The sequence below is a fragment of the Haliotis cracherodii genome, unplaced genomic scaffold, assembly GCF_022045235.1.
Source record: "Haliotis cracherodii isolate W230 unplaced genomic scaffold, xgHalCrac1.p SCAF_3, whole genome shotgun sequence".
NCBI classification, from domain to species: Eukaryota; Metazoa; Mollusca; class Gastropoda; order Lepetellida; family Haliotidae; genus Haliotis; species Haliotis cracherodii.
Window position 1 is genome coordinate 28,496,843 of NW_027266286.1, and position 25,208 is coordinate 28,522,050.

A 25,208-nucleotide genomic window follows, 5' to 3' on the forward strand; every position below is an offset into this window, starting at 1 on the left:
CAGATGACATAATTGGTTTTTTCAAATGTTAAGGGCTTACACAGTTTCGGGTCAAAATGTCAGTCAATACCTGGTGTGACCACCATTAACATTGATCACTGCCACACATCTCCTGTACATTGAGTGGATCAGACGATTTTTGAAGGCCCTAGGGATCCTCCTGCACACATCCAGAGCAGCTGTGCGTAGTTCATCGGCAGTTGTAGGGACTAGGCGCACGTTGTGCAGACGCCTTGGAACCTCATCCCACAAGTGTTCGATGGGGTTCAGATTAGGGCTGAGGGCTGGCCACGGTAGAACACGAATGTTGTGTTGTTGCAGAAAGGCCATGGCAGCTCTGGCAACATGGGGACGAGCGTTGTCCTGCTGGAAAATGTATTGTTGATGTTGTGCAAAAAATGGAACGACGTGGGGTCTGATCACTTGGTCGATATCCCGCTGAGCAGTGACGCCGTGTCCCCCCGACCTTGACCAACATTCAGAAAGCAAATGGGTGCAAGTCTCGCATTAAGTCCAATCCCTGCCCATATCATGACGCTAGGTCCACCCCATCGATTCCTTTCCACAACGGTTCTGTCAGCGAAACGATCACCTCGACGACGCCGAATTCTCACTCTTCCGTCTGCATGGGAGACACAAAAGTGACTTTCATCAGAGAAGATCACACGCCTCCACTCACGATGACGCCAATTGCGATGACCCTGTGCCCACTGAAGTCGTGCTTGTCGATGCCGTGGTTGGAGAACAGGACGACGTGCTGGTTGGCGACATCTGAGGTTGTTGCAACGGAGACGTCTGATCACAGTATCCCGGCTAATGTGTCGATTATGTGTTCCTATGGTCTGTCGAGCACTTTCACTTGCAGTTAGAAACGGATGTCGTTGGTGTTGACGGATAATCTGCCGATCTTGTCGAGGTGTGGTGACCCTAGGACGACCGCTCCGAGGAAGGTCATCTGTGGTCTGTGTAGCATTGTATCGATGCAGGAGACGGTAAATTGTGGTTGTTAACGTTGAAATGACGGGCAACATCTTGGACAGACTCAAAACAGCTTCCAAACGTCCGATAGCCTGGTTTCTCTGAATTTAAGTTAGGCGTGGCATTGTTGACCAAGGAGTGGATGGTTCAAGAATCGGCTACAATTTTATACCCACTACAGTTTCTGACAGTTCGACACCATCAGGCTTCGCTTAAAACCACTTGCGTTTCTTTTGCGTGTGAGTATATTTCTATCAAATATGGAGTCAGCCGTGTTTGTTGTGGAGAGGAAAGGGCCTCTGTCCGGCCGGAGAGAGAGAGAAAGAGAGAGAGGGGGGGGGGGGGGGGGGGGGGGGGTATTGTGGGTATTGTGACATAACTTAACTTAGTTATATCAGTTTGGAGCGATAGAGTCGGTTGTTTTGTTCCTCGGGGTGGATGGCCACGATGCATGTACCTCGGTATACAGCTATCATGTAGGATGCTGTTGGCTTTTCGCCTGCTTTTGTTGTATTTAACATTGTTACTTGCCCCAGGGCCCATCTATAACACCCCGCAGTTCAGGGTACAAGAGTTCAAACAAGGTTATCTTTTCAGAATGTTTCAGACCTATATGTGACTCTGGATAATGATATCACTTAGTTACTTCGCTAAAACGCTTGGCTGATGTCAATCACAAATGACATCCATCCATACAAAGTTCGATCAGTTTTGTGAAGAAGTATGAGAGAGGAAGGTCATCTGTGGTCTGTGTAGCATTGTATCGATGCAGGAGACGGTAAATTGTGGTTGTTAACGTTGAAATGACGGGCAACATCTTGGACAGACTCAAAACAGCTTCCAAACGTCCGATAGCCTGGTTTCTCTGAATTTAAGTTAGGCGTGGCATTGTTGACCAAGGAGTGGATGGTTCAAGAATCGGCTACAATTTTATACCCACTACAGTTTCTGACAGTTCGACACCATCAGGCTTCGCTTAAAACCACTTGCGTTTCTTTTGCGTGTGAGTATATTTCTATCAAATATGGAGTCAGCCGTGTTTGTTGTGGAGAGGAAAGGGCCTCTGTCCGGCCGGAGAGAGAGAGAAAGAGAGAGAGGGGGGGGGGGGGGGGGGGGGTATTGTGGGTATTGTGACATAACTTAACTTAGTTATATCAGTTTGGAGCGATAGAGTCGGTTGTTTTGTTCCTCGGGGTGGATGGCCACGATGCATGTACCTCGGTATACAGCTATCATGTAGGATGCTGTTGGCTTTTCGCCTGCTTTTGTTGTATTTAACATTGTTACTTGCCCCAGGGCCCATCTATAACACCCCGCAGTTCAGGGTACAAGAGTTCAAACAAGGTTATCTTTTCAGAATGTTTCAGACCTATATGTGACTCTGGATAATGATATCACTTAGTTACTTCGCTAAAACGCTTGGCTGATGTCAATCACAAATGACATCCATCCATACAAAGTTCGATCAGTTTTGTGAAGAAGTATGAGAGAGACTGAATACAGTACAGGATGAAAATAACAGGTTGAGAAAACACGTACATGTATTAAACTTGGAAGTAAAATCCTATAATCTGGAAGCTCAGTCCCGGCGTTGCAACTGTTCAAGGGCTGTCAGAACGAAAGGGTGAGACATGGATTGAGCAAGGTGTGGGATTGTGTGTGTTCATCACTTAACATAAGCTCCTCCTGCACAGTTAGTACTGAGCGTGCAAACAGATTGCATTCACGTAGTGGTAACAGACCTGTGACTGTCAAATTTGCCTTCTTTAAGGATAAATCTTAAATATTCGAAGCTGTAAGAAAAACGTAAAAGGAAATGAACAATTTAGAGTGTCGTCTGAGGATTTTACAGAGCAACTTCATAATGACAGCGAGGGGTGACATGACAAATCTCTATTGAAATTCGTTATCGATGGTACGGGGATTCATGGTTACATTGTCAGAGAAAATAAATCTGGACACACTTTCTTGTATATGAACTCAAACCTGAATTCTAATACAGATTTTACACTCTGTAAAATAGATTTGACAACCAGATCTCTGCACAGCAAACCGGGGGACATAAATGTGGTGGTGTCAATGTACATACCAACCTTGATACTACAGGTTGATACTAAACAGATCTCAGATGGAATACCAGATTCAACCAAATTTCATCATCAGGAAGATAATACACAAAACTGTTGTCAGGTAAGACCTAGTGAAAACACTGCCTCAATACCAGACATGAATATAACTGATATTATGAGAGGAAACAGTGCCATAGTTAGAAAAGATTTGTTACCACCATATGCTCATGGAATATTAACTTCTTGTCAAAAATTGAGTATTCGGATTTTACTCTCTTTTGTAAGATATATGACATTATCTGCAGAACAGAGACAACACGTATGAATGCGCATGATATGAAATCTTTAGTATCTTCCACTTCCGTAAGAGAGTCGGATGATGCTTAATCTTTCAGGGTAAAGAATAAGTTTATGTGACCATCAATCCTGAAGTTTCACCATATACAAACAGAGAAGAGAATTGAATTGACATTCTGGAACGGCAATTTATTATCATTCTTCATGATAATGGCGATTCATCCGAAATTATTTTATGTGGAGATTTCAATGCCAGGACAGGACTTTAGATAAAGTCATAAACAACTATGGATTAAATCTATTAGGTATGTGTAAGATACTTGGCATCCTTATAGATAATGGAAGATTTAAATCACAGACGATCTAACTTGTGTATCACATTCTGGATGCAGCGTTGTTGACATTTGTATCATTTCTACTGATATTTTTACAAACACACCAGACATGTACTATAGACTGATGTCTCAACTTGAGATCAGAAAAGACACTTCTTCCTGTATTCTTCAGAAAAATATATTATTTTGATAATAGAGAGAAAAACCTTCTCGCATCTTGGCCTTACCTATCATCTGTACCTTAGAGTTCATGTTAAAACTCGGTTTAATTATTTCTTTAAGGGGGAATGGACGTTTTCACAGATGTGATGTGATGTGACGTAGCGTTACGTGATGACCAACTCTCACCAGACAATATTTTTTTTAGTATCCCATGTTTCTTGTAGGAGGGGATTTACTGTGAATCGGGTGGAAACAAAGTCGGTCTATCATCATTACGAAATATAGTCTACTCACACTTTTAATTCTGCTCACAGAATTGCAAACAGATGTGAGATGTATTCTCTACAGAGACTAATGTATTGACCTCATTCTGTAATACATTCTGTCGTGTCGTGTCGAATCGGAATACAGTACAAGATAAATTTGATTTGTATTTAACCTTGTAGACATTCAGCGGTAGTAATAGATATAATTAAAAACATAGACATGATCAGATAGAATGCTTCTATATTTTATTGCACAATCAATATGTGCTTCTGTAGTCGGGGACGCTCCATTTGGTCAAAGGTGAAGGTGAAAGTCATCTACTTCCTGGCAGCAACGCAAGAGTTGGCACTGAAGGTGTAGGCGCCTTCTGCGGCCTGGACGGCACCCCTACAATGTTAAGGTTCATCGTGAGGCAAGAATAAAACTTGTTACTGGAACATTCCCTTCCATTTAGTTAGATTACATAGCATGTGAAAAGGATATTTATCGTTTCATTAAAATCAATCTATGCGATTATAGATCTTAAGACACGACAAAAAACACCAAAACATGTTTACATGGCAATTGAATTTCCTGGCCTTGTCTACTGAATACACATACAGACGATGTATTGGTAACTTTCATTATTTCTTGAAGCAAGATGGAGGGGTTGGGTGGGTGTGGGAGTGGACATGTATTCGGATAATGGGGATTAAATGTTAAATTGTAATTATTTACAGTGACCATAACAACAAAAGGACATAAGTGCTACAACAGATGTTATCACTTTACACTTTCACATTGGCTTAGCAAATCGCAAAGAGAACCATCGTATTAATCAACACTGTGATTAATTGCGGTCTCGTTACAGTCGACTAAACACTATATTCTAGCCTGTTATATCTGGGATGAACTCTACTTTCCTTTGACACTCTTAGTGCTAGAGTTATGAGACGGATCTCTATAAAGTATTTCATGGATATACTTACTCAACGCAGTTCAACTGGCACGCGTTGTCGTAGTAGTTGCCGGCGGTGTCACAGACGGGGTCAAGGATGCGGGGACAAAGGCAGTCACAGTTGACAGTGCTGGCTATGAAGAAATATGAGGGGTAGAGTGACATGTCTCTCAGCAAGTACAAGGTTGTTGCAAGGAATATTTTCCACACAGTCTACCTTGTCCCACACTTTAAATGAACATTTTGTCAAGACGACTCGTATAAGTTGGGGGCACGGGAGGCGTATTCGTCAAAGGCGCCGCAATTCGCTTTGAAAACGAAGAAACCTATGCGGTGGGTTTGAATCCCGGTTCGCCCCGATTATAATTCGAGGTTTGTCAGCACCATACTCATGTGCGTAAATTTCACGTAAGTGGTAAACGTTTGAGTTGTGCATCACACATTGGAATACCGCAAAAGGCGGCATTAAACCCAGCTCACTCACTCATATTGATCACTAAATGTAAAACGATAGCTATGTTGCTTCATTAGGACGCGGTATCGTCCTTCTGAAACCAACAAGCACGGTGGGATGCTGATAGGAATGCGGGAACAAATGCAGTCACAGGTGACAGTGCTGGCTGTGAAGAAATATGAGGGGTAGAATGATATTGCTCAAGAAGCACTACGTTTTTGCAAGGAATATTTTCCACACAATATACCTTGACCGACACTTTACATGAACGACTTTTAATCAGTAAATGTAAACGATATCTGTGTGGCTTCATTTAAACGCAGTTCGTCTGAAACAAACAGATATGGGTGTGATGGTGACAAACTAATTAGGATCGAAATCAGAACGAATCTTGGATTAAAAACTATAAGAGGATTCTGACTCAACCAACTCAGCGACTTCCTCCATCTCAGGCGACAATGTCAATTGTGACCCTTGAGAAAATGCACAACGGATTGTGCATGTACACTTGAATATAACTGATGAAACAGAGCTCAAACTTACCACACAGCACCGCAGCACAAACAGCAAGAATAACAGCAGCCTTCATCTTGATGCAAAAGGTTGAGCTTTTCTTCCGAACAGGATCAAAGTATCGAATGGATTCAAATGTCTGTATTTAAACACTACACACGCCCCACAAAATACTAATTCAAGTAATATATAGCTCCTCGGTCGATTTTTAAGTCGAGGATATATTGAATCCTCAAGCACTGGGTTGCTATAAGTAGTTTGTGTCGTGTACTACCAACTTCATATCCACATAAAAACAGTCTCATGTGAACGTAAAAATATATATTTATTATTCAAACAACATGTTCTGCCAAAGCATCCACATTGTGTCAGTTTTGACCTTTGTGATATTGAGTGTTCGATGCCCGGTTTCAAATAACATTCCAAGGCATCGAATATTCAATAACATCCGAAAATCGAAAAGTACGAAATGTTTATCAACATTGTAAAATACAGAAGTTATCAGAAATCTTCTGCAGCATTCTAAATGTGAACTGTCACAGTTGTGAGGCAGATATGGCGTCTGTTACAACTGAATACGTCTTGTTTGCAGAATATTGGAAAACGAAGTATATCGAAATTGTTCTTAAACATATTGATCGAACTGGATAATTATTTAATGTGTCATTGCCACGACGGCATCATCATAACTATAAAAATGGCTTCATTCAACCCTTCCTTCACATGAGTGAAAAACAATCTCAGTGGTCAACAGATTACACAATGGCAGCATGATAGAGGATAGAACTAACAACTTATACCTTATAACACAAAGAGGTGGTCAGCAATTATTCTATGAAGGATGTTGACATCATCGGCTTATTTATCACAACAAATTGCTTTTCGCGTACCCTGTTGTTGTGGAGTCTCCGAATTTGCAATGGTAGCCTGAACTGTTTCATCTGTCTGTTGTAATAGGTAAAGTGAAGTGAAATGGCGTTTAACGCCGCGTTCAAGATTATTGCACTTACAAAGTGATATGCATTAGTTCGGACTATTGCCGATTTTTAAGTGCCAGTCCACTGAGATAGCACCCTTAATGATGAGTGCCAGACAGGTACAATCAATAAGTACAATCTTCTAACGCCATTTGGTAGGACGCGAACTGGGATTTAACCGCTCTCTGGGCAGACGCTCTGCCACTAGGCATCAGAGGTGGTCTCAGTTACAACAAATATACAGCAATGGTGGTTCATTTGGAAGATAAATGCACTGTGTTTCCATATAGAGCTGGCTGTCATGTGTAAAATGTGTGAAAAAAACACCCTTTAAGTTGCCTTAATAAAATCCAGCCATCTGATTGCAGAACCCATATGAGTCGGTTGGTCGGCCTGCCTATACAGACATATGACGTCATCTGTTTGCCACGTCATAATTGTACTTGTTCCAATTTGAGTAAACATACCGATCTCACTGGCGTCGTTAAGAGGAATTGATATTGTCACACACACATATTTTACCTGAAATAATTTACCAGTGCCATAGTATTTGAGGAACAAATATCAAAATCTGATTTATATCATGAAAACAGCCCAGTTCAAAAAACGTCGTGAAAATGAATACAAACTGAGGAGCAAAACAAAGTACACCGAGCTTTTTCGTGTAATTGAAAATTGAAAGAACTGTTGCTAAATTTCATTATGTCTACTTTGCCACTCATTGAAATATTGTAAACTTGTACTGAGAAAAGCAAATGTATTTATTTTCAAAGATAAGATGCCGAAGTAACAGTATCGTATTATGTGAAAAAACAATACATTTGTAAAGGTTTTTTTGAAATAACTATATTTAAAATAATAAAACCTTGTAGAAGTATTCTTTGAGTGCTGACAAAGCTCCAGTATAGTCCATTTGGGGGACATTTTATCGCTAACTTGCTATATTTTGACTTGAAAATCATACATAAGGTAAAATCCACTGAGTGGTATTGTTTCATTTGCTCCTCAGATTAACTGAACATTTCAGAACACGCCTCACCTTCGATCTCGCTTTGTGATAGCCCATTCAGCTAGTCCGGTATACACGGGTAATGGCACATCAACTACTCACCTTAACCTCGTGCATAAAACATAAAATTTTAAGAGAGTATCAATCATACCTTACAAATCGGCTGAGGAGACATTGATATTCTTTTATATTTGCTTGTGCAGTGTATAAATGCGGTGACTTCAATCTATTCGAAACCTTGATCCTGTTCGGAAGAGAAGCTCCACCTATACCATCAATATGAAGGCTGCTGTTATTCTTGCTCTTCTTGCTGTTGTGCTGTGCGGTGAGTTTATGTTCTGTTTTCTAAGTTTTCTGTTCCAAGGGGTCAAATTTGGCCCAATCGTCAGTCATTGTGTTGGTAGAGCCAGAATCCTCTCAAAGTTGTTTTCAAGCCCAGATTCTTTCTGATATCCACCCTTCCTTTTTGGTTTTAGAAGGAGTCGGCCTTGTCGGAATGAAGCTAAATAGCTCTCGTTTTAGATTTAGTAATCCCCGTGAGCGAGTGAGTTGGGTTTAACGACGCCTTTTGCGGTATTCCAATCGTATGATGGTGTGTCAGCTTAATTCAGGAGGAAAGCCCGAAGTGATGCACGACTCAAATATTTACCACTTCGGTGAAACTCACGAACAAACGTATGGTGCCAACAAACCTAGAAACATAATCGGGGCGAACCGGGATTTAAACCCACTATCATAAGTTTCTTTTTACCCAAGGTACGCAACTCTGCAAAGAGGATGGACCACGACACACAGATATCGTTTTACATTTAGTAATTAAAAGTCGTCCATTTAAAATGTCGGTTAAGGTATATTGTGTGAAAAATATTCATTGCAACAGCCCTGTGCTTGCTGAGGGACCTGTATCAGGATAGACATATCATTCTACCTTTCATCCCTCTTTACAGCCAGCACTGTCAACTGTGACTGCCTTTGTCCCCGCATCCTTGACCCCGTCTGTGACACTGCCGGCAACTACTACGACAACTCGTGCCAACTGAACTGCGTTGAGTAAGTATATCCATGAAATATTCTTACAGAGATTCGTCTAATACCTCCATTCTAGGACAAGGAGTATTAAATCAAAGTAGAGTTCATCCCAGATTAGAATATAGTGGTTAATCATCGCCGGTAACGAAACTGTAGTTAATCCATATGATGATTAAATATCACGGTTCTTTTGTGATTTGAAAGTCAAATGTACAGTGATCAAATCAGTCATAGCACCAGTGTATATTGTCGTGGTTAATACATACAATATAACCTCCATCGTAGACAAGGGTAGAAAATCCAATGCGCAAAGAAACATGTTGTGGAATTTTGTCGTGTCTGTATTTCTAATAGCAGAGATTGCTATAAATGAAAGATATTTTTTTTCAAACGGAAACTATCCCTTATTATTAATACATACATCCTTTGATATACTGAAGGGAATGTGCCAGTAACAAGTTCTCATTCTTGCCTCACGATGGACTTTCATATTGCAGGGGTGCCGTCCAGGCCGCAGAAGGCGCCTACACCTTCAATGCCAACTCTTGTGTTGCTGCCAGGAAGTAGATTACTCTCACCTTCACCTTTGACCACATGGAGCGTCTTCGACTAAAGAGGCACATATATGTTGTGCAATAAAAAATAGAAGCAATCCATCCGGTCATGTCTGTTTTTTATGAACATTTATTAATACCGCTTTCAGGTGTAATCGTTAAATACAAATCAAGTTTATCTTCAACTGAACTGAAAGTGTGATTGGACTAAATTGCCTTTTACAGTCGTAATGATGGCATTAGTTATAAGGCAAAAGTCTTCCCACCACACAGGGACATGTCACAGCCCATTATGATATTTTGGGGTAAAGCCTCCGGTAAGTGAAAGTCAGATTATGTAGACATTTCAAGGGTTGATTATTCACCAATTAACCCAGACAGGATACGACAAAGGAAGGATAGACCACAGAGTTGATTGACCACTGGCCATTCTCTGCCACCATTGTTTTCATCCAATCCTCATTCAGTCCGCTCGTTCAACACGCATGATGAACTCAGAGCATAAATTGTTCGGAAAATTGACGCACATAAATGCAATGTTGACTTTGTATTGATGTACATATTTCCATCAAATACAGAGTCAACAGTCTCTGTTGTGTAGAGGATAGGGCGTCTGTCCGGAGAGAGAGAGAGAGAGAGAGAGAGAGAGAGAGAGAGAGAGAGAGAGAGAGAGAGAGAGAGAGAGAGAGAGAAGGGTTGATGGTTCCATCCTGCCCACGTCATATCAAAAACGTTACAATATGGTCACGTCATTAAGTTCACTGTGGTTGTTGTGATTCTGATATAGGAAAAAGGTTTCATACACAGTTCATGGACAACTAAGCTGTTAAGTATACCCACATTCGGATTTACTGACATAAACCTTGCTACCACAGTTTGGAGAGGTAGAGTCGGTTGTTTTGTCCTTCGGGGCGGACGGCCACGATGCATATACCTCGGTATACAGCTATCATGTGATGCCGTTATCATTTCGTCTTCTTTTCTTGTAGTTAACATTGTTACTTGCCTCAGGGCCCTACTATAACAGCCGCAGGTCAGGGTACAAGGTTAGTCACTTTATGGCTGAAATATTGCCGATGTGACTTTAAATTTTAACTTACTCACTCACTCAGGGTACAAGGGTTCAAACTATGTTATCTTTTCAGAATGTTTCAGACCTATGTGTAACACTGGACAATGAGACCAATCTATGTTACCTCGCTAAAACTCTTGCCTCTATTCAATCACATATGACATCCCTCAATACGAAGTTCAATCAGTTTCGTGAAGAATGAAATTAGAGACTGAATAGACTAGAGGGTGAAAATGTCAGGTTGAGAAAACACTTATCAGACGTGGATATAAAAAACCGAGGATTCTCAGTTCCGGTGTTGCTACTTGATTTTCCATGGGCTATCAGAAAGAAAGGGGTAGCCATGGAGTGAAAGAGATAACAGGGTGTGGGATTTTATGTATTCGTTACATAGCTCACCCTGCACAGTTGGTATTGAGCATACACATAGACAGAATTCAAATTTACTTTCTTTAAGGATACATCTGAAATATTGGTGGCTGTAAGAAAAGAAATTAAAGGAAATGAACAATTCAGAGTGTCTGAGATATTTTAATTCACTGTGGTATATATGTAGGAGCATTAGTTACTATAGCTACAAATCATGTTAGCATCAACCGCCCTTGTTTGACTGTACTATTCTCAAATCATGTTCAGAAAATAGAAATGTGATGTTAATTTATACCTTTATCTCAATGCGAAATCTGAGTACAAGAAGAGAAGTAAATAAACGACGAAGGCATACGAAGCTAAACTGTGTGATGATATAAAGGTGGCAACTTATCATGGAGCCTGTAAACGTTTCAGGATCACATTAAAAAGGGTGATACAAGGTAATGCATTAGTTACTCCTTGTGACTAGATGTCTGGTTCACTTAATTTAAAAATCTACTAACCCCGCATTTAATAACCTGGAAGCCAAACCCTGTGATTGCTATGATACGCAGTTTGTAAAATCTCATTCATGTGATTGTAACGACTTATGTAGACTTATGTGTACTGTATTTACTTTGTACCAAAGGATGCCATCGGAAATAGTTTCTAGTTCTAAAAAGTATGTATTCATCCGTAAATGCCTGTATTAAAACACAATCTGGTAAAAACACAATTCTTCTTAACATCAAGTGGGGTAAGCCCTGGATGTATATTAAGTACAACATTGTTTATTGTCTTCATTAATGAGCTCGTCAGAGGAATAGATAATGAATGATATTATGGTGTGTTCATTACACAAGATATTATAGATTTTTTGTTACTTCTACTTGTTGATTACATTATAATGTTTCATACTATGTTAATGGTCCACAGAAACAATTGGATGTATTATATTCTTTATGCAACAAATGCGGATTGGAAGCAACTTTGTCAAAAACAAATGAAAGGGTTTTTTTTAAGAAATGGAGGCAGCATTCCCAAAAATAAAATAAAAATCTATATACAGCAATATTCCCATAAAGATGTTACTTATAATAAATATTTAGGTCACGATATGGCTGAAAATATTACCGATGTGACTTTTAACATTAACTCACTCACTATAAACATTTAGGCTTGACGCTATCATCTAAACTATCATGGGCAGTTGCACACACTTTGCATCAAAAGCATCAAAAGCAATTAAACATGTCTATATTTTATCAAGCAAAATATACATGTATCCTTTTCTACAGCATGTGCTATATGTGACGGCAAACCTGCACCAAATACCAATGGGTTGCCACACTTTAGGACGCAATTGGAAAAGGACATTCTTCTTCCTTCTTACTTTAAACGTTTTATAATGGTCGGAAAAAGACAAAATATTGGTTAAAATTACTGAGCCAAGATATCCTTATCAATGTTATGAACTACTGAAAGTCCTTGATGACAATGGTAAAACGAATTGAGTGTTCAATGTCGGATATTTATTATTTTCATGTGTTTAGTAATTTGTGTGGATTTCCCAAACTGTAGGGGGCATAAATGTATTCTTATGCTCTTTTAAACAAAGGTTACATGACATGTACAGTTAAAACGGGCATGATAGAATATCTTCTTCACGTTTACTCAGCCATTACAATGATAAAACGTCTGCTATAGAACCAGAGAAGCAAAAAGTATGTCCGATGAAAAATCGTATATTTGGGCTTTATGTCCAAATTATGTCGTTACAAAATTACAATGTAATTTTTAGAGTTTATGTGATACAAGAGAAGTTGAAATTACCTGTAAAAACTGCCAATTTTGAGAGATTGGGGATGAATTTCATGTTATAATAGTATGTAATAAGTATGAACATCTTAGAGAAAATATAATTCCTAAGTTTGCTTTAAAAAGTTGTTAATGATCAGTCTTATCAAATCCAACAACTCTGCTGTTATACGTTCATTTGCCATATTGTTGAAACACAGTATTCTCTGTGAGATAGTTTTTATGTATCGACTATAACATGCGACTTAGCAAATGAAAGTGAAATATCAACCGATAAAAATGTCTGTTTAAGTATGATACTTGTTAGGGAAGAGAATATATGGATGTCAACTTCTTTATTATGAGGAACACAACGTTTCGGAGTATATGCTTACTCCTTCATCGTGATACTTGTTGTTACCCTGCCTGGAGCTTGTCATTATATGGATAAAACAAGGAGCCGGTTCGGAGTCAGCATTATGTGTCAAAGTAGAGTATTCGTGTTTCCAGTAGCATTTCAGTGTGCTAGCACCATAAAACCGACATAAGCATTAACTGGTACAAGCAAACACACACACACACGTGCATGAAAGTAGGTAACCACACATGACCTCAGCTCAACCCACGCCGTCCTACCTCACCCCACCTCACCTCACCTCACCTCACCTCCAACGTGACGTCATATGAACCACAGATGATTTTATTTGACGACATTCCAAAACACAATGATGTCTCAACGTGAGATCATAAAACACACATCTTGCTGTATCCGTCATAAAAAAAGACTGACCCTCATCCGTTTGACAGATGATTTGGTGAGGTTTCCTGTGTGGCTGGGAGTCTTCTGTCTTATCAGTGGCTTTATCATCAGTACGATATGCCGGAAGACGTTTAGGGCTTTTGTTTCAAGTGGGGTTTTTTTCAAGATACTAAGTTGACATTTATACTTAGTTCAAATTTCAAGATGCTTTGATGAAATTTTTAAGATACTAAGTTGAAATTTCAAGATATATACAAAGTAATCTTGAAATTTCAAGATACAGACGTTGAAAAAATGAATAAATAAATGGCCCTAAAGGCTTCCGTAAGATATAGTTTTCTCCCACTTTCAAATTGTTTACATAATCACAAACACACGTGAGCTATATATCCCAACCTCTGTGACCAGTACTCAGAAAAGAATACTTGCTATCGTGTCGGATGGTGAGACACTTGACAATACACATGTGTATCTGTAGCTGTATTAGATATGGAGACACAACGAAAAGAACATGTTACCTTAATCCTTGCTTTTCCTGAAGATATATGTACAGACTTATTGTCAGTTTAATTATTTCTTGAAGGGGAAATGAATGGGTTTTTTCAGATGTGATGCGGTGTGATGAAAGTGACCTGACGTGACGTGATGTGATACGAATCGCAAACAGATGTGAGATGTATTCAGCCTACACTACAGAGACAAATGTATTGACCTAAGTCTGTAATACATTCTGTCGTGTCGTGTCGAATCGGAATACAGTGCAAGATAAACTTGATTTGTGTTTAACCTTGTCGACAGTCAACGATATTAATAAATGTACATGGAAAAGAGACATGAGCGGTTGGATTGCTTCTACATTTTATTGCCCAACCAATACGTGCTTCCGTTGTCGCGGGCGCTCCATCTGGTCAAAGGTGATAGTCATCTACTTCCTGGCAGCAACACAAGAGCTGGCACTGATTGTGTAGGCGCCCTCTGCGGCCTGGGCTGCACCCCTGCAACGTAATGGTTCATCGTGAGTCACGAATGAGGAATTATGTTGTTGTTGCTGTTGCATTCACTTCAATTCAATTTAGTTAGATTATATAGGATGCATGTATCTTTATAAGGGCAGAAAAGGGTATTTTTCGTTTCATGAAAATCAATCTATGCGATTAGATCTCTAGACCCGACAAAAATAACACAAGCATGTGTAAACGTATTCATTGAATTGATGCCCTTTTCTACTGCATACATATTTTTGCTGTCAAATTAAACAGATATGTAGGCGACATATTGGTCAGATTCATTATTTCTTGAAGCCGGGGAGGGACGTGATTTCAGTGACTGTCAGTATCATGGGCGTTAAATTGTATGTACATACAATGACCATATCCAAAAAAGGGACACTGTTATCACTTTTACATTTTCACATAGACAACCGAATCGCAAAAAGAACCGTCATATTAAACATCACTGGGATTAATTGCTGTTTCGTTACAGTCGACAAATAACTATATTCTATCCTGTTATATTTGGGATTAACTCGACTTTGATTTTATACTCTTAGTGCTTTGGTGGGTATATGAGACGGATTCCTGAAATAATATTTCATAGATATACTTACTCAACACAGTTCAACTGACATACGTTGCTGTAGTAGTTGCCGGCGGTGTCACAGACGGGGTCAAGGATGCGGGGACAAATGCAGTCACAGTTGACAGTGCTGGCTGTGAAGAGAGATGAAGTGTAGAATGATATTGCTATCCTGATACAGGTCCCTGAGCAAGCAGTTGGTTTTTGCAATGAATACTTTCCACACAGTATACCTTAATCAACACTTTAAATTGACATTTTGTCAAAACGACTTTTTAATATTAAATGCAACACGATAGCAATGTAACTTCATTACGACGCGGTCGATTCCTTCTGAAGCTAACAAGCACGGGTGGGATACTGACAAACCAAGGATCGAAATCAGAACGAATCTGGGATTCAAAAGAACTTTAAGAGGATTCTGGCCCTGTTAGCACATCGACTTGCTCCATCTCAGATAATTGGGCCAACAGTGACCCCTTGCAAAATGCACAACGAATTGTGGATGTACTTTGGAAAATAACGAATAGAACTTATAAAACATAACTTAAACTCACCACACAGCACCACAGCAAGAACAGCAAGAATAACAGCAGCCTTCATCTTGATACTATTGTTGGAGCTTCTCTTCCGAACAGAAACAAAGTATCGAATGGATTCAAATGTCTGTATTTATACACTACACAGACCCTATAAAATACTAGTCCAAGTAATATATAGCTCCTCGGTCGTTTTACAAGTCAATTAACCATAAAACACGAACTTAAATTTTGTTTATCTTCAAACACCAGGCTGCTAGAAGTAGTTAATGTTTTTTTGTGCCACGTTGTACCAACTTCATATCCACATAAAAATAATCTCATGTGAAAGTTAAAATTATATTTATTATTCAAACAAAATGTTCTGCCACGGCATCCACATTGGGTCAATTTGGAGATTTGTTTTCAGATTTGCAGGTGTTATTGAGTGTTCGATGCACGGTTTCAAATGTCAGGGCATCGACTATTCAATAACATCCGAAAATCTGAAAACACATAATGTTTATCCACATTGTAAAATACAAAAGTTATAAGTAATTTTCTGCAGCACTCTCTTCTTGTTTACTCTTTCACAGTTGTGAGGCAGACAGGACGTCACTCTGCAATGTGCCGACGTCATGCTGGAATACTGTGACGTCTGTTACAACTAAACACGTCTTGTTAGCAGAATGTGGAAAAAACAAGTGACTCGAAATTGTTAAGAAACACAATAGTTAAGAAACTGGATAATGATTTAATGTGTCATAGCCCCGACGGCATAATCACTACACTAAAAATGGCTTCATCCACCTCTTGCTTCACATGGAAAGAACATCCAAACTATTCTGAAACATATTGATTGAAGTTGATAATTAATTATTATATTTTTTATAGTCTCACCGAAGAATAACGCCACCAAAGTCAAAATGCCATTAATGTTCTAACATCTTCACAATATAGTCATTACGACTTATCAATTTATTAAATAATGTCAACTACGACAGTAATACTGTGACACAGTGTCTTAGGAGGAAGTAAAAGTCCACATTGGTTATGCCATCACATGTTGAACACCACTGCACTTGATGTAAGGAGAAACCCCGTTACCTCCAAGGTATCTTCAACGCCATGACTATTTTCCAAACAGCATATCAAGACCAATTCAAGGGGACATTAAGATGGTTTATAATCACTAAGATTATATCATAATCACATAATCACAACAAAAAAGTGGCTTCACCAAACTAACGTAAGTCAAAACAAGCTTAATGGTGAGCTCACTGCACCAGGGCAGCAAGAACTAACAACTTTAACCCTATACCACAGAGAGATAGGCATGCACCATTCCTATTCGTGTACACTGGTGCCTGAACTATCGCATATGTCAGTTGTAATATATATATATATATATATATATATATATATATATATATATATATATATATATATATATATATATATATATACATATATATATATATATATATACAACACAGGTGGTTCATTTAGCATATACACGCAATGTGTTTTCCACCTAGAACTTAGTTTCCTGTAGATTTAACTGCGCTCACTTGAATTTGGAATCGAATGCGCAGATTGTATTGAACATTTGAAAGTACTGGATTGTGATTGGTCAATAAGAAGTTTCAACTTACAATAACCACCTCTCAAAGGAGCAGCTGATTTGATTTGATCATACGGATGTCAATATTTACAGAAAAGTACTTCTTTAGTCATTGTTGGTAGGCATTTGAAATAATTATAGGTACAATAATAGGTTACCATGTACACTGCGTTAGGCACATATGTATGTGTAGCAATATACATTGAATGCAGAAAACACGGTAGAGATCGACTATAAGCATATCATAAGTTTCATGGACACCATAGAGCTTGATATTTGACGCTCTGTTTTACGACTGTGGTGTGCTGTGAAGAACTAAATTCTGTAAAGCTTACTTAATGTTCTTTAGAAGTGCCCACTCCATATTGGCTACCCACGTAGAGTCTCTTTACTTGTGAACATTACGTAATATTTGAGGAAAAATGTTAAAAACTGATTTATATCATGAAACATGCCCAGTTCATGAAAATAATAAAAACAAGGTACACCGAGTTTCTTTTTTATGTAATTGAAAGTTGAAAGAACTGTTGTTAAATTTGATTAAGTCTATCTACCAGTCCTTAAAATGTTGTAAACTTGTGCCTATAAAAGTCAGTGGATTTTGTTTCAAAGATAAGATGTCTAAGTGTCCAATCGGCAGTTGCATATTATGCGAAAAAATAATTTCATATTTAAAAGTTTTTAAAAAATTATATTTTAAAAATAAAACAATGTAGAAGTATTCCTTGAGCGCCAGTGCAGTTCATTTTGGGGATATAATGTCGCTAACTTGGGATATTTTCAATTGAAAATCAAACATATGGTAAAAACAACTGAGAGGTATAGATTCGTTTGTTCCTCAGTTTAACTGAACATTTTAATACACGCTTCAACCTTCGGTCTCGCTTTGTGTAAGCCCATTCAGCTCGTAAAGTCCCGTATACCTGGGTAATGGCACATCAACTACTCACACAGCCTGGTGCATTGCACATAAAGTTTTAAAAGAGCTTAAAATCATAACTTACAAATCGGCGAAGGAGACATTTTATCACTTGAATTATTTTATACGGGCTTGTGTAGTATATAAATACGGAGATTCATTCGATTTATTTATACTTTGATCCGGTTCGGAAGAGAAGCTCCAACTAAAGCATCAAGATGAAGGCTGCCGTTATTCTTGCTGTTCTTGCTGTGGTGCTGTGCGGTGAGTTTAAGTTTTGTTTTATAACTTCTATTCCAATGTATATCCACAATCCGTTTTTCAAGTGGGTCATATTTGGCCAAATTGTCAGTCGATGTGTTAGTAGAGTCAGAATCTTCTCAAACTTGTTTTGATTCCCACATTTGTTCTGATATCGATCCTTGGTTTGTCAGCATCCCACCCGTACTTGTTAGTTTCAGAAGGACTCGACCGCGTCCTAATGAAGCTACATAGCTATCGTTTTACATTTAGTTATGAGTGAGTGAGTAACTGGGTTGGAGTTAACGCTACTTTTAACAGTATTCCAGTTAAATCACAGTGTGTCAGCTTGATTAGGGAGAAAAGCCCGAAGTGATGCAAGTCTCAGACGTGAGCACAGGTACGGTGCTTACAAAACTAGAAACTATGATGGCCGAGAGGGGAATTTGTTACTTACTTACTTACTTACTTACTTTGGAGATTTAACGTGCGCTTTCCGACTGATGCGTATTTCGCACACGGGCCCGGCCAGGCCATTTAATGTGTTTCCGAAAGGGGCGAGGGTGGTCTGTGCAACCCAAGAGGGGGCTTTAGGGGTTGCTTATATAGAATTTGGGAATTTTGAGATTTGGAATAGATGCTGATGGGGTTGGGGAGGAGAACTAAGGGAGCTGGGTATGGTGGATGATTGTTTCTTTATGTGATTTTGATTTGGTAGGTTATTATGGTTTTAGATGCGTTTTATTAGTTCCGTTTTTATTAAGAATACGCCTAAGGCCTTGAAGTTTTCTAGTTTATTTTGTGGGTTTAGTATTGCTTCTAGAGTGAGAGCCTTGTTTAGATTGAGGGTGGTTTGTAATGCGGTTCGATGTGTTAGGTAGTGTGTGCAGTGGATGAGTGCGTGTTCTGGGGTTTCTGGTTGTTTGCAGTGTGGGCAGTTACCTGTAGTGTGTTTTTTAAATTTTTTTAGGTGGTTATTTAGGTTGGTGTGTCCTGTTTGGAGTTTAGTGATTACTCTGTCGATTTTTTTTGATGGATGGAGAATTTTTGGTTTGGTTAGTGGTTTGCTGAGCACTCTTTTGATTTTGCTATTTGAGTTTAGATATAGGTTATGCCATTTTTTTGTGATTTTTTGTTTGTTTACACTTTTAATTTCTGATTTTGAGATGGGTAAGTTTAAGCTTATTTCTGGGATTTTAAGGGATAGTTTAGCTGCTTTATCGGCGTTTTCATTACCGTATATTCCTACGTGGGCGGGTATCCACAAGAAGGTTATTTGTTTGCCTGCTTTTGTTAGGTCGTTGGAGCTTTTAAGTATTTGATTTATTAATTTAGGTCGGTTTTTGGTATTTTTGTTTTGGAGGGCTTGTAGTCCACTTAGGGAGTCAGTAAGTATTAGGATTTTTTGGTTGTTTTTGGATTCTTGATTGTGGAGGGCTGAGGCCATGCCCATTAGTTCGGCCGTGAATATTGATTGGTTATTTGGGAGTCGGAAGGATTGTGTGGTTTTAGTTGGTTGTGTGGTATGGACTCCGAAACCCGTGTGTTTGGAGGTCGGATCTGAGGATCCGTCCGTGTAAATGTGACACCAAGGGGAATTTGTTAAATTTATGAACCTATTTAGCTATTGAATCCCCTGCCCCCAGGCCAAGTTATCAAAACAAGTGGCAAATAGCACCGCTCAATAGCGCTGTAGTGTTTTCCTAAAAACAATGCTTATATCAATGTTTATTCTGTTTGCGGAGTAGATGTCCTCACCCAAGCAATGGTAATACTACCGGATGTCCATTATGTAATTTCTAGTTTTTGGATGACATATTGTTCTCAGTAACCGTAATGTGGAAATAGATAGTTTATTCAAGTTGGTATTTCCGCTTTTCAAAGTGTTCAGTGAGGCCGTCTTATAAACAGTCATTTCTGAGACATAAATGCAAAGTATAATTACCGTATTCGACGTAACAAGCGCCCCGCTCTAATAAACGCCCACGGCGATATTTGCTAATATATTGGCTAGTGAGCAATCCCAATTAGCACCCCTTCCGATTGATTAATGTACACAAAACTTATTCATTCGCGTATAATACGCACTCGTTATATGCACACTTAATTATGGGCTATTAAATTCGGAAAAAATATATCTGTCGTACATAAACATTTCAGGCTGACAGCATAAACCACGAAATTTATCTTTCAACTCAACTTTTTTTTTCACCAAAATAATATTCTAATTTTGAGAGCGCCCTGGACGCTTATTACGTCGAATACGGTAATTAAGTCCACGCTATTATTTTTTTTGCATTTATAATTAATTCTAACGTTAATTTCAAGATTTACAGTACACACTATTGAAAAGAAGTTAAAGAACACCCGATTCCTTCTTATGACTATGGTTAGTCATTAGAGGAAGCGATAAAGCGAGAAAGCAATAGAGTGATAAAGCGATAGAACGAGAAAGCGATAGAGCAAGAAAGCAATAGAGCGATAAAGCGAGAAAGCGAGAAAGCGATAGAGCGAGAAAGCGATATTTCCCATAATGCCGTAAAATTAAAACGGTTTTTGCTGATATTTATTGATCCATTCCTGTAATTCTCACCGCTATTTTGCCTCTTATGATTAGATTTTTTAAACATCTTGTGGTAGATAAAATACACATGCAATTTTGTCTCGTTTAGCTTGTATATTTTCTTGTAGTGTAATAAATAAGCAAGATTCTCAGAATACAGATAGTCACTGTTCATATTTTCATTTTGTTCATAGTTTCCCTTACAAAATAAAGATGAATTAGATATATGTCTCTACCTAAAGTCACATATATGACTTTCGAGAGCGTCATAAACCCGTAACCCCATTCCTTGGACAATAGAAATGATTTTTTAGAAATAACTCGTTTCTGATAATGACTTTCGATCAAACTGTCTTCGGGAATTAAATTTAATGCTAAAGTGCCTGTAAATTAAAGTTTAACTTTCCCACCAATTATAGTATAGGCTCAGGCAGGAATATACATGTTTATGAAGCAATTCTCTGTCCATTTAAACTGTATGGTTAACAATTGTGCGTTCTGATGTGAGTTATGTAGTTATCTACTACCTTTTTACACAGACAATGAGTCGGACACACACACACACACACACACACACACACACACACACACACACACACACACACACACACACACACACATACATAATTTTGACAAAACTATACTTAAGATGTACATAACATATTACAATGATAGCTGATTAAGTATATGTTATAGATAATCATAGTAATGCATATCATATTGTTATCAACCTTAACTATGTGGCCACACTAATTATGTCTCTCCATATGTGTAGTTTACACAAGTACACATATCAACTGTGATAACGCCACAGCGAAGGGGGCAGTGGGGTAGCCTAGTGGTTAAAGCGTTCGATCGTCAAGCCGAAGACCCAGTTCGATTCCCCACATGGGTACAATGTGTGAAGACCATTTCTGGTGTTCTCCGTGATATTACTGGATTATTGTTAAAAGCGAAGTGAAACCATTCTCACTCACTCACTCACTCACAGCGGTGTTTGTCAAATTACTATATGCAAGTACATATATTTGTAGATTTGCACAAGACAAGAAACACAATTCAAGTTAAACATACATCAAATGTCAAAAAGAACATTTACGGACAACCTTATGACACACTGTAACATCATATACTACCAAACACAAGTTATAGAACACCCACAATTATAAGATTGTATTTTTGCAAAACAATCAGCCATGAGTAATTAACCATAGTCTTCTCAACTTCTTTTGAAAAGTATATATTTAGATTTTAACCTGATTTATTTAGAGCGTATTGCCATGATCTGCCACGCGCTTTCGGCGGGATGGTCACATACAATTGAATAGGGCCTTAAATAAATCAATTACATTTTTCGAAAAAATCGGCTACAGTTAAATTATTTTTTAAGAAAATAGTGAGAAAGGTTCAACATTACCTCCCAATTGCAGCAGATATCACATGCGGCCCCTATAGTGGTCAAGAGGGGATATTGCTTAACCGCGAGAAAGCGATAGAGCGATAAAGCGAGAAAGCGATAGAGCGAAAAAGCGATAGAGCGAGAAAGCGATAGAGCGAGAAAGCGATAGAGCGAGAAAGCGATAGAGCGAGAAAGCGAGAAAGCGATGTCCCCTCTCGGCCACAATAAGAAACATATTCGGGGCGAACCGGGATCTGAACCCAGCCAGAGGTTCCTGGTGTGCCCAAGGGACGCATCTCTGCACAGCTTATTCGCCGAATTACCCAAATGGGCCACACGCGCCCTTGTAATCAAAATTCCTCTTGATAAAATGTCCATTTAAAGTGTCAGCCATGGCTTACAGTGCCGAAAATATTCATTGAAAAAAACTAGTGTTTACTGAGGGACCTGTATCAGGATAGCAATATCATTCTACCCTTCATATTTCCTCACAGCCAGCACTGTCAACTGTAACTGCATTTGTACCCTCATCCTTGACCCCGTCTGTGACTCCGCCGGCACCTACTACGACAACGCGTGCCAGTTGAACTGTGTTGAGTAAGTATAACCATGAAATATTCTGACAGATATCCTTCACATAACTCCTCCCTAGCCTTAAGAGAATCAAATCAAAGTTGAATTCATCACGGATATAACTGGTTAAGATTAATATATAGTGATTACTCGCCCGTATCGACAGGTGTTTTCGCAATTTGTATGCGAATGTAAAGAGTGGTAACGTCAGTCATAGCAAAATACACACAATATAACCTCCATCATATGCTAGGGCAGGAAATCAACTAAGCAAGGCAACATGTTTTTAATTGATTTTAAAAAGGCTTTTGGTCATGTCAGTGGAGCAAAGCTTTTGAAATTATCACTTTCCTATGGTTTAAATGGTAATACTGAGGGCATTACATCGTATATACCGATCATTTAAGGCATGTGTTAGATGTAATACCGATTTCGTTTGTCATTTTGGTTTGAGACAAGGATGTATGCTGAGCCCTATGTTATTCTCTTGTTATAAATGAATTAGCTGTAGATGTTATGGTACATGGAATTCATGGGATTCAACTCTTTCAAGATATAGTAGAAGTATTCATGTATTCATACCGCCTCCCCCCAAAAACGTAACGTCAGATATATATTCTAAATTCATTTCCAGATAATCCAGATAATTTGGGAATGACTGTTAACTTGCACAAATCTAATGTTGTGTTTAGAAGAGGAGGAAATGTATCAGCTAAAGAAGTGTGGTACTGTAGGGTACAAGTTTTATGAGGTTGTTAATCCTTAGAGATTATTGGGGTTAGTCTTCACTGTAAGTTTAGTTTAAGTAAATGTGCTGACGTGCCAAAAGGCTTATTTGAGTTACCTACTACAACTAGAAAAATATATATTACTGCCCCCAAAGTGTTCTTTAATATGTCTGATCGTCAGAATAGTCCGATACTTTTGTACTCATCTTTAATTTGGGGGAGCACTAGATTTGAGAGTATAGAGAAAATACACTTCCTGGCTTGTAAAAACCTCTTACAAATAGGACCAGAAACACCTAATGCTATAGTTTATGGTGAATGTGACCGATATCAAATGCATGTCAACTCACTCGTTCGCATTGTTGGATACTGGTGTTAAATAGTATCAATGCATGAATACCGCCTCCCCCCAAAAGCGTACATGTCATGTTATTTAGATAATATAGGGTATAAAAATTGGGCTTACATATATCTTACATATCTACTATTTCCTCGTCGTTTTGGTATTGTTTGGCCGTCACAAACAGTTGGAGATTTTTAAAAAAATGTTTAATAAGTATGTTGAAGGATTGTGCTATTACTATGTTTCATCAAAATTGGATATCTGCTATAAATAACAGTTCAAGATATAACCTTTGTGAAAACTTTTAACGTTTGTTAGAACGAGAAAAGTACCTTTATGCCATAGCTAATTAAAGCTTCGAAATATGTTTGCGAAGTTTAGAGGCAGACTATTACGGTTGAGAAATCATGAGGGTAGATGTAAAAAAAAACTCGACATATGCATGAGAAACTGCCCTTTATGTAATCAAGGTGAGGTGAGGTGAAATTGGGTTTAACGTCGCGTCCAAGATTATTGCGCTTATATAGCGATGTGTGTGTGCGAGTGTGTGTGCGGCTGCTTGTACTAGTCCGGACTGATGCCGATTTATAGTGCTAGCTCACTGAGATACCATGCCGCAGTTTAACATAAATACCCCACTCAGACACAGTATACTGACTCCGAGCCGACCAGTCCTGGTTTTAGCCCCTTAATGCCAAGCACCAGACAGGGTAACAACAAGTACCATCTTTTAACGTCTTTTGGTATGACGCAGCCGGGGATCGAACCCCGAACCTTCCGCTCTCAGGGCGGACGCTCTACCACAAGACCACGGTGGCGGTCTTATGTAATCAAGGTATAAAGGATGAATATCATGTTTTACTTGTATGTGTTACTTAAGATGCTATTAGAATTACATATCTACCAAATACATATATCACTAATGTGAACATGCATATATTTTTGACAAGCGATAGAGAACAAATCAAATCACTGTGCCTGTTTATTTAGCATGCGTTTGAAAGGTCAAAGGTTTTGTTAAAAGTTGAAATTATTTATGTTTTCACAACCATACTAATACATTATTTAAGGATAGACTTTATTTTTTCGGTTCATTGAGGCATGAATCGAAAAACCGATGTGCAGAGTGTACGAATCCGCGTATCGGATTCTTACAAAAGTTTGC